Source organism: Myotis lucifugus, unplaced genomic scaffold (assembly GCF_000147115.1).
Source record: "Myotis lucifugus unplaced genomic scaffold, Myoluc2.0 scaffold_743, whole genome shotgun sequence".
Taxonomy (NCBI): domain Eukaryota; kingdom Metazoa; phylum Chordata; class Mammalia; order Chiroptera; family Vespertilionidae; genus Myotis; species Myotis lucifugus.
The window spans coordinates 99,739-111,138 of NW_005871791.1; the positions used below are offsets into that span (position 1 = coordinate 99,739).

General features: G+C 44.9%; 1 protein-coding gene and 1 non-coding gene across 2 annotated transcripts in view; one reads left to right on the forward strand and one right to left on the reverse strand.

The window, feature by feature from the left end:
* The window catches only part of VAV1 (vav guanine nucleotide exchange factor 1), a 55,160-nt gene that overhangs the window by 1,915 nt on the left and 41,845 nt on the right, over positions 1-11,400 (forward strand). The gene's annotated exons all lie outside the window — the stretch shown is intronic.
* Positions 6,201-6,273, reverse strand: TRNAK-CUU. Its single transcript has one exon. It is a non-coding gene; the product is annotated as a tRNA-Lys (tRNA).

The window sequence follows — 11,400 nt, forward strand, 5'->3', positions numbered from 1 at the left end:
AGGAAGGAACATATAAATTGTCAGGAGGTAGTATGTACTCTGGAACAAACAAAGCAGGAATGGGGACTCAGGCGTATCAGGCCGCACTGTTGAGTAGGGCGTCTGGGAGGCCTCACTGATAAGGTGACGTTGGAGCAGAGACCTGGGGAAAGTGAGGGAATGAATGAGCCATGTGGGTCTGGGGAAGCCGTGCTTCTCCTAGGGGGTGCTGCCAGTGCAAAGGCCCTGGGGTCGGAAAGGGTGAATGCCCACACAGGCTGTGCTGCACTGCAGGGCAGTGAGTGGCCTGGCTGGTGGAAATGGTTCATGGGTGAGGTCTGATTGGAGGGAATCTTCAAGCTGGAAGGTCCCTCAGATCTGAGGCCCAGAGAGAATGGATGCTACTGTCATAAGCGGCTATAATGACCAGACAGCCCAACTCTGCCCCTGGAGCTCAACCCAACTCTTTCTCTGAGACTCCACATTCTGGGTTGCAGCGATGAAGGAAACTTGAAGGCTAAGGGCGTGAAGAGGAAGAGATGAATGTGACAGTCATTGTGGGAAAGATCCACCAGGACTTGGGAGCTGATTAGACTTGGGGTGGGGACAGGCTCTGGGGCCAAGATGATGTCAAGGTCCCCAGCTCAGTGAACGCTGGTGCCGCTGGCACAGGCAGGAAAGGGAGCGGGCAGGAGGGTGGGCTAGGGGGCGGTGGCTTGGAGGAGCCAGACGTGGGTTCAAGTGCTGGTGCCACCACTTCCTGGCTTCCCCTCCCCGAGCCTTGGTTTCCCCTCTGTGAGCTGTAAATGAAAACGTCACCTTTTCGGGGTGGATTCTTATGATATTTCAGTACTCCTTACCATGGCAGTGTCTGATACCTGATAAACCCTCACTAACAAGCCTTTTTAGAAAGGATGTGAGGTAGCGGGAGGGAGGGCAGCAAACACGCAGGTAGGAATTGGGTGAGGGTAGTAGTTCTCAACCACAGCGATTTTGACCTCCTTTTATTTTTATTTTTAGTTTTTATTTACTTTTATTGATTTCAGAGAGGAAGGGAGAGGGAGAGATAAAACATCAATGATAAGAGAGTCATTGAACGGCTGCCTCCTGCACACCCCCTACTGGGAATCGAGCCCACAGCCAGGACATGTGCCCTTGACCAGAATTGAACCTGAAACCCTTCAGTCTGCAGGTCGACCCTCTATCCACGGAGCCAAACCGGCTAGGGCTTGCCCCCCATTTAGGAGATGCTGCTGGCATCTAGTGGATAGAGGCCAGGGATGCTGCTCAACAGCCCACAGATGCCACACACAACAGAGAATCATCCTGCCCCAAATGTCAGCAGTGCTGAGGTTAAGAAGCCTGAGCCAGGGGACAGAGAGCCCAATAGAATCTTTAGATGATTTAAGAATTTGGTTAAATAATGCATCCATATCATTCAGGTATTAAAATGCATAAAAAGACATACAGGGGAAAATTTAACTTCTAGTCCTGTCCCTCAGATACCCACACATACCCAGTTCCTACCTTCCCCCAAAGTGACTACATTTTTTTAAAGGTTTATTCATTTAAAAAAAATCTTTATTGTTGAAAGTATTACAGATGTCCCCTTTTCCCCCCATTGACCCCTTCTAATCTGTACCTGTGCACCACCCCTGGCCTTCACCACACTATTATCTGTGTCTATAGGTTATGCATATATGCATACAAGTTCTTTGGTTAACTTCTTCCTACCTACCCCCCACGTCCACCTTCCATCTGAGATTCAACAGTCTGTTCCATGCTTCTATGTCTCTGGATCTATTTTGTTCATCTGTTTATTTTGTTCTTTAGATTTCACATACGAGTGAGATCATGTGATACTTGTCTTTCTCTGACTGGCTTATTTCCCTTAGCATAATACTCTCCAGGTCCCTCCATGCTGTCTCAAAGCATAAGAGATCCTTCTTTTTTACTGCTGCATAGTATTCCATGGTGTAAATGTACCACAGCTTTTTTATCCACTCCTCTACTGATGGGCACTTGGGCTGTTTCCAGATCTTAGCTGTTATAAATTGCACTGCTATGAACATCGGGGTGCATATCATATATTCTTTCTGATTGATGTTCTGGGTTTCTAAGGATATATTCCTAGAAGTGGGATCACTGGGTCAAATGGCAGTTCATATTTAATTTTTTGAGGAAACTCCATACTGTTTTCCATAATGGCTGCACTAGTCTGCATTCCCACCAGCAGTGTATAGGGTTCCCTTTACCGTGTTCATGGATTGGTAGAATTAACATCATTAAAATATCCATACTACCCAAAGCAATCTATAGATTCAATGCAATCCCTATTATAATACTAACAGCATATTTCACATATCTAGAACAAACACTCCAAAAATTTATATGGAACCAAAAAAGACCCAGGAATGCCGCAGCAATCTTGAGAAAGAACAAAGTTGGAGGAATCACAATACCAGATTTCAAGTTACACTACAAAGCCACTAATCCAAACAGCCTGGTGCTGGCACAAGAACAGGCATATAGATCAGTGGGACAGAATAGACACCCCAGAAATCGACCCAAGCCATGATGCTCAATTAATATTTGACAGAGGAGGCAAGAGCCTACAGTGGAGTCAAGACAGTCTCTTCAATAAATGGTGCTGGGAAAATTGGACAGATACATGCAAAAAAATGAAACTAGACCACCAACTTACACCATACACAAGAATAAACTCAAAATGGATAAAGGACTTAAATGTAAGTCAGGACACCATAAAAATCCTAGAAGAAACCACAGGTAGCAAAATCTTAGACTTTTCTTGTAGCAATATGTTTATAGACACATCTCCTAAGACAAAGGAAACTAAGGAGAAAATAAACAAATAGAACTACATCAAAGTAAAAAGCTTCTGCACAGCACAAGAGACCATCAACAAAATGAAAAAGGAGTCCACTGTATGGGAGAACGTATTTGGCAATGATACATCTGATAAAGGGTTAATATTCAAAATGTATAAGGAACTCATACAACTTAACAAAAGGAAGACAAACAATCCAATTAAAAGATGGGCAAAGGACCTAAATAGACACTTCTCCAAAGGGGACATACAGATGGCCAAGAGACAAATGAAAACTGCTCAAAGTCTCTGATCTTCAGAGAGATGCAAATTAAAACAATGAGGCATCACCTCACACTTGTCAGAATGGTTGCCATCAACAAATCAACAAATGACAAGTGCTGGCGAGGATGTGGAGAAAAGGGAACCCTAGTAGACTTTTTAAAAGTTGACTGTATGTCCTTCCAGAATTTCTTTATGCAAATATAAGCAAAAAAGAATTCATGTTCTTACTTATTACACTCCTCCCTTCACATGAAAAATAGCAGATACTATCCACTGCCTTATACCCTGCTTTCCTCAGTTTAATAATCACCTTGGGAATTTTACCAAATCCATACATAAAGATTGTCCTCATTCCTTTCCGAAAATGGCTATATGATGTTCCCAGATAATTCATTTATTTAACAAACCACTTATATTATGGTATGTGTCAGGTTTAGCCTAAACCATGGGACAGCAAACTACAATCAGGGGCTGAATGTGTCCACAGTATGTTCCTATAAATAAAGTTTTATTGGCCCGCAGCCATGCACATTCATTTATGTACTGTCTATGGCTGATTTCCAGCTACAATTATAGAGTTGAGTAGTTGCGACAGACTGTCTGGCCTGAGGAGCTGAAGGTATTTACTCTCCAGATCTTTGTAGAAAAAGCTCACTGATACCTAGTATAAATGCTCTCTATACATTACTAGTAACTCGTTTAATTCCCACCACAACTTGTGAGGTAGAAAGTATTATTATCCTCCTTTTTCGTTTGGAGAAACTGAGGCACACAGATGTTAAGTAACTTGCTCCAGGGCACCCAATTTGAAAGTGGCAGAGTCGGGACTTGACCCAGGCAGCCTGGTGTTGGAGTCAACCCCAACAGGTCCAGGGGTCCCCAAAGGTGTGGACGGAGTTGGCGAAGAAGGAAGGACATGGAGGCAGCATTCAGTTGATCAGCATAGCAAGGTTCTCCCGCCAGATTCTGTAGCCATGTTCTCTCACTAGGTTCTCCAGCCAGGTTCTGTTGCCAGGTTCTGTAGCCAGGTTCTCCAGCCAGGTCTATCCAGGTTCTCCCGCCATGTTCTGTCTAGGTTCTCCAGCCAAGTTCTGTAGCCAGGTTCTGTCCAGGATCTTTTGCCATGTTCTCTGGCTAGGTTCTGGTTAGGATCTGATGAGGATCTGATGATGAGCTGATGATGAGCTGATGAGGAGCTGATGAGGAGCTGATGTGGATCTGATGTTTATTGTCTTGTTACATTCGTATTTATACCAGCCGATTTTAATCCTGTCAATTCTATTACAAAGGTTAGGGCGTTTCTTATCTCCATTCCAGGGAGTAAAGATTATGTAGCTTAACTACCCGCCTGGCGCTTAATTAAGGGGTTGTATCCCCTCCCTAACCTCAGGGAAAGATCCCCACCTGGGGAAACAACCTCTCTCCGAGAGGTGACCTTGGTCAAAACACATGGCGCTAAAGGGAGCAAACATATTAAGAACAGTATGCTATATATGCCAGGTCCATTGAAACAGCAAGGATGGACTGGCTCCCGGCAAATTCCCCCTTTTTTATTTTTTAAATGATAGCGCATGTAAATCAGCGGCCACCTCTCGGATTGGGTTGTTTAAGACTCAGAAGACTGACAAGCAGTGATAGCCAGCATAGCTGTAAACATAGTGGATGGAGTGCACAAGGAGCCTTGTTCTTATAGAAGGTTGCTGGCCTCTTCAGTCTAGGGATTTCAGCTGTCCTCAAGTCGGGGGTTTGGTTGTCCTTGTTGATCTGGCTAGCGGGCAGCGTCATTGGCGATGGGCTTCCCAAAGCGTCAGCGAGTTGAAAGGCTGCATCAAAGGGTCCATCAGGGCGGTGCTTGATGGTGGTGTCAGTGTCCGGGGAGGAGTCAGCTGTGCCCTCTGGGTCGGCCAATATGGATAATACCGGGGAGGAGGAGGATGAGGAGGAGATGGAGGGTCGTGTGACATAAGGTCGGATTAGACAGTCTGGAATCCACACAGGTGATTCTGCATCCTGTGGAAACATACAAGCATCTCCTCTCCCCCAGGTTAAAAGTACATCAGGTCCCTTCCAGGCTCCTGTAAGTAAGTCTTTCCATTTGACGAAATAAGTGAGTTTCTGCTAAATGAAAGTTTCTTTTGCTGATTTACTCAGAGTCCTTGGACTTGGCTGAGAGATTAGCTTCCACTTCTTGCTTTTCTACCATCTGTTGGGCCTCAGTTGTTAACTTCTTCAGCTGACCCCATGTTGGCATCTCAGTCCCTTGCATAGCCTTCCTTTTCTTCTTTTTTCCGCTTTTCTGTCATGGGGCAACTCCAAGTCTTTGGAACGATGAGACAAGGAGCTTCTCTGGATCCATTGTGGTGACGCACATAATGCATTTACTCAATCCAAGGCAGGCATTAAAAAGAAAAAAAAAACCCAAATGCTCTCTTGTATCCATTTTAAGAGTAGGATTGGTGCTTTCTGATATTACTGGAGTCCTGATCTATCACCCCAGGGAGAGCTTTCCAATCCTGCACTTTTCCGGGGTGGAAAGGCTGCAGTGGGGTTAAGGATAAGGCTCTTTGGGCCTACCTTCTCCCATGCCTCTACATTTACCTTTCCGGCACCTTTCCTTCCTCAGAAAAGCATGGACATACTTCTTGTATAAAACATTCCGTCTGACTGGACGTAACCTTAACTCGTCTGCTAGCAAGCATATGTGTTAAAAGATCAATACAGAGTCTTTTTTCTTTAGACTCAGTATGGCACATCTTCTTAATCTAAAGATCAATACAGAGTCTTCTTTCTTCTAGACTCAGTATGGCACATCTTCTCAATCTAAATTCTGTACTATCCACCTTCTTACCCTACTTATCCTCTATAGGGGGGTCTGTAGCACCCTGGTGGAGTCCTATCCGTCCCGAGTGTGGGGGTTCTCAATGGGGGAGGGCTTACCTAGGGGAATCCTGTTCCAGGGGTTCCCAAAGGTGTGGACAGAGTCGGCAAAGACTATCCACCCTCTTTCTACGGTGGAGTCCTTATCCGTCCCGAGTGCAGGGGGGCTTACCTAGGGGTCCCTGTTCGGGCGCCAATTGTTGGGGTCCAACCCCAACGGGTCCAGGAATGGCGCCCAACGTGGGGCACGATCCCACGACCCTGGGATTAAGAGTCCCATGCTCTACCGACTGAGCTAGTTGGGTCCAACCCCAACAGGTCCAGGGGTCCCCAAAGGTGTGGACGGAGTCGGCGAAGAAGGAATGACATGGAGACAGCGTTCAGTTGATCAGCAGCCTAGCCAGGATCTCTAGGTTCTCCAGCCAGGTTCAGTCACCAGGTTCTTTAGCCAGGTTCTATCCAGGTTCTTTTGCCATGTTCTGTCTAGGTTCTCCAGTGAAGTTCTGTAGCCAGGTTCTGTCCAGGATCTTTTGCCATGTTCTCTGGCTAGGTTCTGGTTAGGAGCTGACGAGGTTCTGATGAGGATCTGATGTGGATCTGATGAGGATGTGATGAGGATCTGATGAGGATCTGATGAGGTTGTGTTGTTTATTGTCTTGTTACATCCGTATTTATACCAGCCGATTTTAATCCTGTCAATTTCTATTACAAAGTTTAGGGCGTTTCTTATCTCCATTCCAGGGAGTAAAGATTATGTAGCTTAACTACCCACCTGGCACTTAATTAAGGGGTTGTATCCCCTCCCTAACCTCAGGGAAAGATCCCCACCTGGGGAAACAACCTTTCTCGGAGAGGTGACCTTGGTCAAAACACATGGCACTAAGGAGAGCAAACATTAAGAACAGTATGCCATATACGTCAGGTACCTCGAAACATATGCTGTGCAGATGTTTCTTCTCTGCAGCAAGGATGGATCGGCTCCCGGCAGCCTGGCCCCAGGATCCTTATGTTCAACAATTACTCTAACCTACCTCTGTTTCATCCATGGACACTTGGCATTTGTTCTAACAAGCTTACTGCAATCAATGATCTCGTCCATGATTCATTTTCCGCTCCTGAACTCTGTGACCTTGGACATGTCACTTAACCTCTCTGTGCTTCAGTTTCGTCATCTGTAAAAGGGAGATAAACATTCCCATCTTAAAGCATCGTTGTAAGGGATAAACAAGTCACCGTAAAGAACCTAGAAAAGTATCTGGCTACATGTACATGTTCCTGTGACAGCCTTACACATGGGCAAGTATATCCATGGGATAAATTCTCAGAAGGGTTTGTTGGCTCAGAGTGAATGAGTGTGTGTTTTGGAGATGGGGCAATTGTTCTCTATGTGGGATTGATGTTTCTAACTCTCTATCCCTCTCCCTTCCTCTCTGTAAAAAACCAATAAAATATATTTTTAAAAAAAAGATTTCAATGCGTAAGAGTGCTTGTTCTCGGTGGCCTGGATAACAGACTGTTCTGTTGTCACACATTCAGGGTTGCTAACTTGGGGGAGTTTGTTGGCTCAGAGTGAATGAGTGTGTGTTTTGGAGATGGGGCAATTGTTCTCTATGTGGGATTGTTCCCGTATGGATTGTTCCAATTACTCTGGAAAGATCTGGTAAGATCTTTCTTATCAGAGAGATCTTCCCTGATTTCAATGCGTAAGAGTACTTGTTCTCTGTGGCCTGGATAACAGACTGTTCTGTTGTCACACATTCAGGGTTGCTAACTTGGGGGATAAGTGGAGCTCATTATGGCTCAATTTCTATTTTCTTTTTCTGAATGAGGTTGATCCTCTTTTCCTATGTTTAAGAGCTATTTTTATTTTCTCTCAGTGGAATATTTGTTCATATCACGTGCCCATTATTTTTTTCTTCTAGTACTGTTGACTGTTTTTTCTTATTGATTTTTCATGGCTCTTTATATACAGTGGAACCTCTTTCCTCAAACTTAATTCGTTCTGGAAGGCTGTTCAAAAACCGACACATTTTTTCCCATTAGAAATAATGTAAATTAAATTAATCTGTTTCAGACCCCCAAATAATTCCCTGTTTTAACCTCTTATATACAGTACATGTCTATTGTACTGTTTAACCTATAAATAAACACTTTAAAAACAAAAAGGACATGAAATGTAAATGAGAATTTAACAAAAAGGAAAGGAAATGTACAGTAAAAAAATGAAAAATTTACAATAATTATAAGCAGCAGCAAAAGAAACACAAAAATATTCACAGCACAATATCCTGAGATTTTAACAGTGGTGAACTGACTCAGATTTGTGCATTCTCTCCTTTGTTTGTCACCTGAGAGATGCGTGACTCATCCTACAGGTATGAGCATGAAAGGGTTGTCAGGCCCAGCCGGAGTGGCTCAGTGTTTGAGTATCAACCTATAAACCAGGAGGTCATGGTTTGATTCCTGGTCAGGGAAAATGCCCGGGCTGCAGGCTCGGTCCGGTGTGCGGGAGGCAGCCGATCGATGATTCTCTCTCATCATTAATGTTTCTATCTCTCCTTCTCCCTTCCTCTCTGAAATCAATAATAAATATAAATATAAATATATATATATATATATATATATATAGAGAGAGAGAGAGAGAGAGAGAGAGAGAGAGAGAGAGAGAGAGAGAGAGAGTAATATGCTAATTAGACCGGACAGCTGAACGACCTTTCAGACCACCTTCTGGACGAAGCCAGGGCTGCGAGGGCAGTTGTGCATTGGGCCTCTAGTGTGTGTGTGTGTGTGTGTGTGTATTTTTTTTTAACTTTATTTTTTTAAAGGGTTGTCAGGTTGAGAAGCAAATTGTTTGAGATGGGAGACATTCGAGAAACCAGGTTCCACTGTATTAGGCTGGTTTGAATTTCAAGTCAGGTACTTACTAGCTTTGTGATCTTGGAGACAAAAATTACTTAACCTATCTGAGCCCTGTCTTATCTATAAAATGGGCATGTGGACAGGACCTTTATCTCAGGGTTGTGTGAGGACTAAATGTGATAAGGTAAGTTAAATTCCTATCACGGCGATTGACATATAGCAAGCGCTAAATTCATGGGAGTCACTCTTCTGGTCAATTTGATTTCAGTGGGTCTGAGTGGGCTGTAGGATGTGGTAGAGTCAGGGTACGTGAGGGTAGTTCCTGTGACAAATTGCATCACTTCAATGACAGTAAGAATTTACTTGTTCACAGAACAATCCAGCTTGGATCAAGTAGGGTTTGAGGAGAAGGTTCTTCTTTACAGTTTTTCTATGACCCCAGCTGCTTCCATCTCATGGCCCCATCCTCCCTACAGCCCTAGGAGTCCTCTCTACTCACCCAGAGGGCAAGGAAGGAGTGTGAGAAAGGAAACCACGGGAGGCTTTAATGGGCCAGTCCCAGAAGGGACACCATCACCTCCATCCTGTTCCACCGGCTAGAACTCGCTCACAAGGTCCCATCCAACTGCAAGAGCAGCTGGGAGTGCAGTTTAGCTGGAAGCCAATGGACCAGGAAATGGGTTGCGTGGCTATAGAGAAGTTACTGGCCCCAAGGAACCCAGGGTGAAACCTAGCTGGCTTCTGAGATGCGGGTCTGGAGGGAGCTGTTTTGCAGGCAAGCTTGGTAGGATGAGGAATGAGGGGGGCCTGAAACAAAGCCATGGGGAAGGGAATGGCCTGTGTGGGTTCGGCTGTGTTGGTTGGAAGACGTCATCTCAACACGTCTGAAGCCTGGGAGGGTCAACCTCGGATGCTGTTCATTCTTTTCCATTCCATTCTGTTCTGTTCACTGACTTCATCCTGGGGCCGATACTGGGAAATGTTACTCTTCAGGGCTTTCACAGAGGAGCCTGGAAAACCCTGTCCCTCCTCTCTCCCAGCCCTCCCATGGCTCCCCATTGCTCTTGGAGCGAAATGCAAAGTCCTCACCATGACCCAGATTTGTCCTCTGTTTACCTCTCAGCCCTCATCTCCTCCCTCTCTCCCCCTCACTCATTTCTACTCCAGCCATAGGGGCCTCCTCACTGTTCCTGGAGCCACCAGGTATAAGCTAATCCAGCCTCAGGGCCTTTGCGTGTGCTGTTCTTGCTTCATGGATCCCTCTTCTCCCAGATATACACTGTGATCGCTTACCTCCTTCAGGTTTCCTACCAGAGAGATCTTCCCTGGCTTCCATACCTAAGATCGCACCCCATTCCCCTCCATTCCCATATACAATTCTCATTCTCTCCCTTGTTTAATTTTTCTCCATAGCACCTAGCAGCCTCTGACCTATCGTAGTTTTTACTTATTTGCTTATTGTCTGCTTCTCCCACTGGAATGTCAGGGCAAGGCGTTTTGTCTGTTTGGTTCTACAACTGTATCTCCAGTGCCCAGAACATAAGTAGGTGCTCACTAAATATTTATTAAGCATTCTACTTACTCATTCATCATTCATCATTCATTTAATGCAGGGGTCAGCACACTATAACCTGTGGCTTCCTGCCTCCTTTTAGAAACACAATTTAGTTGATACACGGTCACCCCATCTGCTGACATATTGGCCATAGCTGCTTTTGCTAGCTGAATAGTCACAACAGAGACCCTATGACCTGCAAAGCCAAAAAAATTACTCTCTGGCTCTACAGAAAGTTTTCTGATTTGAGCCCTGATGTAATAGCACTTGTTGAGTGCTTACTGATGGTTGGTTAGTGGTAGTTGGTTAGTGGTGGGTGAGTATGGATTGCCTCTACAAGTTCCTAGTTATGTGACTCTTGGCAAGGGTCTAGGTTTTCTCATCTGTAAAATGGGGAAAATGATGATGATAACAGTAATAATAACAATAATAATAATAATGACAATACCACCCACCTCATAGGCATTTCTTTTATTAGGCCATGTGCTGGGTGATGTGGAGGATTCCATGATAAATGAGACACAGATTCTCATGCAGCTCATGGAAATAGACAAGGAATTAGGCAGTTACAACACATTCAGTGATGGGTGGAACCCAGAGCATTGTGGGAGCAGAGGGAAGGGAACCCCTAGAAGAAACCAGGCAGGCTTCCTGGAGGAAGTGGCATGCTAATAGAGTGTGGGAAGTTGGGGCATATTTAAGGAGCCAAAAGGAGTTCTGTTTGGTCTCCCTTGCTAATGCTAATGATTCCAGGAAGGGGGCAAGACCTGAGTATGTGTTGTATGAGCATAGCTGGCCTTTATTTTTGTGGGGGGTTTTTTGGTAATCCTCACCCAGGGATATTTTCCCACTGATTATTTTTAGAAAGAGTGGAAGGGAGGGGGAGAGACAGAGAGAAACATCTATGTGAGAGAGACAGCAATTTGTTGCCTCCCGCACGTGCCCTGACCGGCCCGGAGATTGAACAGGGAACCCTTTAGTCCTAGGGCCAATGCTCTATCCACTGAGCTAAACCAGC